Raw genomic sequence first — 7,121 nt, forward strand, 5'->3', positions numbered from 1 at the left:
GAGAGGCCTGCTTTGTGCTTGGTCTCCCTCCCACAGCCGGGATCAGTACCCGGGGCCTCTCTTCCTTTCTTTCTTTCTTTCTTTTTTTTTTTTTTTTTTTTTTTTTTTTTTTGAGACGGAGTTTCGCTCTTGTTACCCAGGCTGGAGTGCAATGGCGCGATCTCGGCTCACCGCAACCTCCGCCTCCTGGGTTCAGGCAATTCTCCTGCCTCAGCCTCTGGAGTAGCTGGGATTACAGGCACACGCCACCATGCTCAGCTAATTTTTTGCACCATTAGTAGAGACGGGGTTTCACCATGTTGACGAGGATGGTCTCGATCTCTTGACCTCGTGATCCACCCGCCTCGGCCTCCCAAAGTGCTGGGATTACAGGCTTGAGCCACCGCGCCTGGCTCTTTCTTTCTTTTTTTTGACGTCACCACATCGATCGGAAGAATGGGGCCTCTCTTAAGATGTCCAGGGCCCTGGGTCTCTGGGCACAGCCAGCCCAGACCTTGGGCCCTGGAAGAGTCCTCCACCCCATCACTAGAGCACTCTGAGCCTGGGCTTTCACGGGCCAGTTCCACTGTCTCCCCAGCTTGAGCTTGTGACCTTGGGACAAAGCAGGAGTCCCTTGTCCCTTGTGGCTCAGCAGAGGCAGTGACCAGGTTATGGGAGGGGCCAGCTGGCCTGGAGGCTCAGCCCGACCCCCCAGCTTGTCCTGGAGGATTCTGGAGCAATCCGACCAGCTGGGCAGTGCCAGCCAATCCTTGACCATTTGGCCCCAGGGGATGTGGGCCCTGCAGGCTTCGAGAGGGCGCTGGAGCTGGGGGGGGTCTCGTCCTAGCCCCTCCCCTTCTCGGGGCTGCTGTGTGGATGGCACTCTCTCAGGACCCTCCTATGTGTACCTGCCTTTACTGTGTTTAACCTTTTGCTCCAGGATGCATTCTGATGGGAGGGGTGGCAGGGCCGGGCCTTGTGACAATCTGCCTTTCACCACATGGCCTGGCCTTGGTGACCCTGACAGGGAGGGCCTGGAAGGCAGAGCGGGAGGGAGTCTCAGGTGGAGGCTGCCCTGATGGGCTGGGGAGGGGGGTACCTCGTGAGGACCAGGCTGGAGCGGAGAAGAGGAGGAGCTGATGGCTGGAGGAGCTGGTAGCTGAGGGAACGGGCAAGTGAGAGGGGAGGGGGGAAGTCCTGGGGGGTCCTGAGCTGCTGTTACAGTCTAACCCACTAATCAGTTCTTAGATTCAGGGGAGGGAAGGGCACCAACAACTCAGAATGGGGGCCTTTGGGAGGGCACCTAGTGCCCCCAGCTCTAACCAGCCAGCAGGACTAACATCTAAGCCTCTGGGTTGCCATGTGATGGCCTGCACCCAGCTATTATATGCCCCACCCCCCGCAGAGGCAGGATGAACCCGTAGGGAACTGATCGTAATGTTTATCATGTTGCTTCCCCACCCCTACATTTTTTGAAATAAAATAAGTAATTTTATTCTCATTTCCTGTTTCCTGCATGCGAATGCCAGGCCATGGTATTGGGTGGTAGAGGGGGCTCTCCTAGCTGGGCCTGGGCACCAGGAGGGGTCTCCACGATTGTGTCGCTCCGTATCCCCTCCCTCTCCTGCCCCATCCTGCCCGCCTCTCCCTGTTGCCTCTGATGTGCATTCTGGGACCCGGAACTCAGTGGAAATGACCCAAAAACATTGATCACCAAGTCAGGAGGTGGAGACCAGCCTGATCAACTTGTGAAACCCCGTTTCTACTAAAAATACAGAAAAAAAAATAGCCGGGTGTGGTGGCACATGCCTGTAATCCCAGTTACTCAGGAGGCTGAGACAGGAGAATCACTTGAACCTGGGAAGCGGAGGTTGCAGCGAGCTGAGGTCATGCCACTGCACTCCAGCCTGGATTTCTAAGCAAGACTCGGTCTCAAAAACAAAACAAAACAAGCAAAAAAAAAAAACATTGGCTCACCTTGCTCTCAGCAGCTGACCCCATCCAATTCTAAAACAGCACTGGGAGCCACCGACCCCCACTCAGTTCTAAAATAGCACTGGGAGCCACCTCTTAGCAGCTGACCCCCACTCAAGGAGGGCGGCATGGAGGGGCTTGCAGAGACCATCTTCCTCACATCCTCCCTCCCCAGCTTTCCCCAAGGGCAGTCTGCCCTCCCACTCCTGTGCCAGCCAGCCATCACAGTGCCAGGGCAAACAGAATTCCTGGCCGCCTTAGAAGGGGCTGAAGAAGGCCAGGTGCGGTGGCTCACGCCTGTAATCCCAGCACTTTGGAAGGCTGAGGCAGGCAGATCACGAGGTCAGGAGATTGAGACCATCCTGGCCAACGTGGTGACACCCCACCTCTACTAAAAATACAAAAATTAGCTGGGCATGGTTGCACACGCCTGTAGTCCCAGCTACTCAAGGGGTTGAGGCAGGAGAATTGCTTGAACCCGGGAAGCAGAGGTTGCAGTGAGCCGAGATCCTGCCACGGCACTCCAGCCTGGTGACAGAATGAGATTCTGCCTCCAAAAAAAAAAGGTTGCGGATGGGGGACTAAAGAAGGCTCTGGAGGCTGATTCTGTCTTGTGGCGACAGCGCACATATGTGCAGTGGCTCATTCAGACCCACAGGCTGTGGGGAGGCTGATACCACCCTTGCCCAGGGTCACCAGTTCACAGGGACAGAGATTGGGTCCTGGGTGTGTCTGACCCCAGAGCCTGGGAAGCGTCCAAAGGAACATGCCGGGGGCACTTGTCCAGTCGGCCTCCCACAGGCCCCCATGCTGCTCTGTCGTCTCTGGGCTGGCCCTCCTGGCAGGGCTGAGCCTGGGAAGGTGTGCCAAGGAAGGACCAAGAGGCACTGGCTAGTCAACACCTCAGGGCCTCGCTTTAGCTTTGTAGCTGCTCCCAGCACGGTTGGGGAGGGCTCGCAAATAGACCTCACCCCTGCTTCCCCAACCCCCACTTTGCCTGGCTGAAATCTAGCCAGGTAGGGACACCCAGCAGACTGGGTGGGGTACGTGTGGCTCCCTAGTGGCCATGGGCTGTCCTGAGTAAGGCCTGGCATTATAGAAGCCCTGAGTGAGGAGGCAGACATGCCCCGGATTCACCAAGCAGCCCTGGGGAGTCCTTTGCCCTCCCCGGCCCTGTGGGCCACAGTCCACGGGGGTAGGCTAGAGGCTAGAGGGGGCCCAAGGATGCCGGTATCTCAACACTCGCTTACCCTAGGCCTTGCCTCCTAGTGGACCCACTAGTGTCATCCTTCAAGGTTGCAAGACCCTGGCAAGAATGCCTCCCGCCCTCTGCCCAGGGCCTGTGCCCCGCCTCCAGGATGGCAACATGCCTAGGCCCCCCAACCCTGCCAGGTGGAAATCCTGGGTCCATCACCCGTAACAACCTTGGGGCTCAGGGTTGGGGAGACTGAATTCCAGATAGACGCTGGGGCTATGAGCGAACCAGGTAAATCTTGGCCCAGCCTCACCAGGCACTTCAGAGCTTCTCTGTGGCTTCCCCAGCCCCGTGCAGCCCTGCCTTGCCTTTGAGCACTTCCCTGGGTCAAGAAGCTGGGGACATTCATATCTGCTCTCTGCTTAACCACGCCCTCCGGTCTCTGGACTCAGCTGACCCCCTTGCCAACACCGCCAGAACTGTGTTTCTAATCCCTATCGCCTGCCAAAGTCATGGTGCCCGAATATTCAAGGCCCTGAGTGATCAAACCCCAACGTCTCCATCACAGGCCATGAGGCTGAGCCCAGAGAGAGGAAAGGACTGGTCTGAGGCCACACACACAGCGGCAGGATCCTGCCTCTAAGCCGCAGGCTCCTGGTCACCTCTCCTGCACTGAAAGGGCTGGTTCCCAGGCCGATGCACCCTGCCCCCATCCCATCAAATGTCAGACAGCTCCCAGGAAGCCCCAGCCAGTGGCTGGCAGGAGGGGTGGCAGCAGTGGAGGGCAGTTGGTCTCTGTGGAAGAGATAAGAGTGGGGTGGCTCCGCAGATAAAAGGGTATCAGCTTTGTGGGTGGTGGGGGGCATCTGCCGGGCCCCAGGCCTAGGCCGTGTGTGTGTGTGTGTGTGTGGCTATGGCACCAGAGGCAGATCCTCCTTGGGTGTCTGGCTGGATACTCCAAAGCCCTCTGAACCCAGTGAGAGGGGAGAGGAAGTCTACCAAGTTGGCCAGGGCAGGGCTGGCAGCCACCGCGGCTGGGCTTGGGCTGATGTCAGGAGCGGCCTGCCCCTACTTGTGTGACACACTGCCTTGGGGACATCAGGACTCCTCAGCTGACCTGGCTGCACCATCCCCCAAGAGATATGCCCCTCTGGATAAGAAGCTGTCTCTCAAAGAGTCCCTGTTCAAACATCTGAGAGGGAAATGGGGCACTGTGGAGAAGGCTTGCCCCAGGCTGAAATGCCAGTGCCCATGAAACTATTTTAGAAATTTTTTTTTTTTTTTTTTTTTTTTTTTTTTTTTTTTTTTTTGCTTGAGATGGAGTCTTGCTCTGTTGCCAGGCTGGAATGTAGTGGCAGGATCTCGGTTCACTGCAACCTCTGCCTCCTAGGTTCAAACGATTCTCCTGCCTCAGCCTCCTGAATAGCTGGGATTACGGGTGCCCACGACCATGCCCAGCTAATTTTTGTATTTTCAGTAGAGATGGAGTTTCACCATGTTGACCAGGATGGTCTTGATCTCCTGACCTCGTGATCCACCCGCCTCAGCCTCCCAAAGTGCTGGGATTACAGGCGTGAGCCACCGCGCCCGGCCTCGTTTTCCTTCTCTAACCAGACTGGCTTCATACACAGAACAAGCAGCCACCCAGCGCACTAAGATTTCAGGATCACGTCCCCATTGTCTTCCACCATCACAAATGCTTTGCTTTGTATTTTAAAGGCATTCAGGTCTTTTCTTCTACATCATCCCACTCAAGAGCAAATGTCCAAGAGAAAGAGTGACAGTAGCCAGGAGATTGGAACAGGCCAAGCAGTAGTGCTGGCTCATTGCCCCAGGACGTAGTGTGTGTGTGGGGACCCTTGAGAAACCCACTGCCTGTTCTGTCACAAAGGAGTTAGTTGACCCCCTGTCCTCCCCTACCCCCCAGCCACTCCCTACATGCCAGGCAGGGGCTGGCTCCTGGGCATCATCACTTCCAACATCTGCCTGGGCTGGGAGACCCATAGTAGCAAATGCTGGTGATTGAAGGAACAAAGCAACGCTGTGGTCTCGGCTTCCCTCGGGAGCTATTTTTCCTCTGGGCCCAGGTCTTTCATGCAGACAATAAAAAAGGAACACTGGCCAGGTGAGGTGGCTTAAGCCTGTAATCCCAGCACTTTGGAAGGCTGAGGCGGGCGGATCACGAGGTCAAGAGATAGAGACCAGCCTGGCCAACGTGGTGAAACCCCATCTCTACTAACAATACAAAAAATTAGCCAGGTGTGGTGGTGCACACCTGTAGTCCCAGCTACTCGGGAGGCTGAGGCAGAAGAATCGCTTGAACCAAACTGGGAGGCGGAGGTTGCAGAGAGCCAAGATGGCGCCACTGCACTCCAGCCTGGGTGACAGCAGAAGACTGTGTCTCAGAAAAAAAAAAAAGAACATGGTTTTTCAGAGGTTTCACCAAAGCCTCTTTTTTTTTTTTTTTTTTTTTTTTGAGACAGAGTTTCGCTCTTGTTACCCAGGCTGGAGTGCAATGGTGCGATCTCGGCTCACCACAACCTCTGCCTCCTGGGTTCAGGCAATTCTCTTGCCTCAGCCTCCCTAGTGGCTGGGACTACAGGCGTGCGCCACCATGCCCAGCTAATTTTTTTGTATTTTTAGTAGAGACGGGGTTTCACCATGTTGACCAGGATGGTCTCGATCTCTTGACCTCGTGATCCACCCGCCTTGGCCTCCCAAAGTGCTGGGATTACAGGCGTGAGCCACCATGCCCGGCCGAAAGCATCTTTCTTTTTACAAACCCGGTCTCTGTGCCCTAAGCCTTTGTTCTGAGACGAAGAGACCAACAGTTGGAGAAGGGGGAGCTCAGCTCAGGACTGAGAGGGTGACCTGTTCCCAGGGGCTCTAGCATGGGGGACATTGGGACAAAGCAAAGATTTACCCAACAGTGATGGATCCCAGGCGGTCCGAGAAACCTAGGAGTGGCAGCTGAGGGCGGGGACTCCCAGGGGTCTTCGAAGCAAGTTACCAGGTAACTGCCCTCGGCCACCACCAGGGGCAGCAAGGAGCACGCCCCGCCCCATACTGGCATAGACGCTCCGGGCGCCCCTGGGTGGCGCTGCAGGCTCTGCTGTCATGGGTCCTCGGTGTTAGCATCTCCCTGGCGAGCTCCTCGGAGCCAGCGCGCAGCGATCCCTACCTGGAGCCCTGCCAGGCCAGGGATGGAGGGAATGCCATTCGGAGCCTGCCCTGGCTCAGGGTGCCCGCGTGGCACCAGGAGAGAGTAGGATTAAGTGGGACAGGAAGGGGGTGTCCCCTCAGAGGGAACAGCCTGTGCAGAAACCATGAATGCAAGCCACACCCTGGGCGTGCCTTTGAGACAGGAAGTACCTTTGAAGGAGCATCCAGTCTTACCCTCAGTTGAAAACTGAGGCTCAGAGAAGGCAAAGAACTTGTCCCAGGTGACAGAGCAAATGGTAACCCCTGGGCATTGGGTTATGTGCATAAAATTTGTGAATAAACTTCTGCGCCTGCTGCTCTGCCCTTTGCCAAGAGCCTTTCTTCCATCACTCTAGGTGCCACTGCTCAGAGGGGTCAAGGAACTCCCCCGAGGTCACACAGCCGTGTCCTGGCAGAGACAGGACTTACCCCTACCCCACTCCCAAGTCTGTCTGACTTGAGTGGATCAGGGTGGGGCTGGGTGACACCCGGAGTAGAGCAGGTACCTCACTCATAACCAAGCTGAAGGGGCTGCCACCCTCTGCTTCCCTCACCTTCCAGGAGGTCTCTGCTGGCACTACCCTTGGCTGGGAGGCCATGGGGAGCTTTGGGCTGTCTGCTCCTGGGCCTGGGAGATGATGTGGACCTCCCCCAGTGCTCCCCTGCCTCAGAAGTCAGGGTGAAGGAAGCAGGACCCAGACATCCCGTCTGTCATCCTCAGAAAACACACACCAAGGTCTCCTGGGCCAGCTCTGGGCTGCCACCAGCCTCC

The sequence above is a fragment of the Saimiri boliviensis genome, chromosome 6, assembly GCF_048565385.1.
Source record: "Saimiri boliviensis isolate mSaiBol1 chromosome 6, mSaiBol1.pri, whole genome shotgun sequence".
Classification (NCBI taxonomy): domain Eukaryota; kingdom Metazoa; phylum Chordata; class Mammalia; order Primates; family Cebidae; genus Saimiri; species Saimiri boliviensis.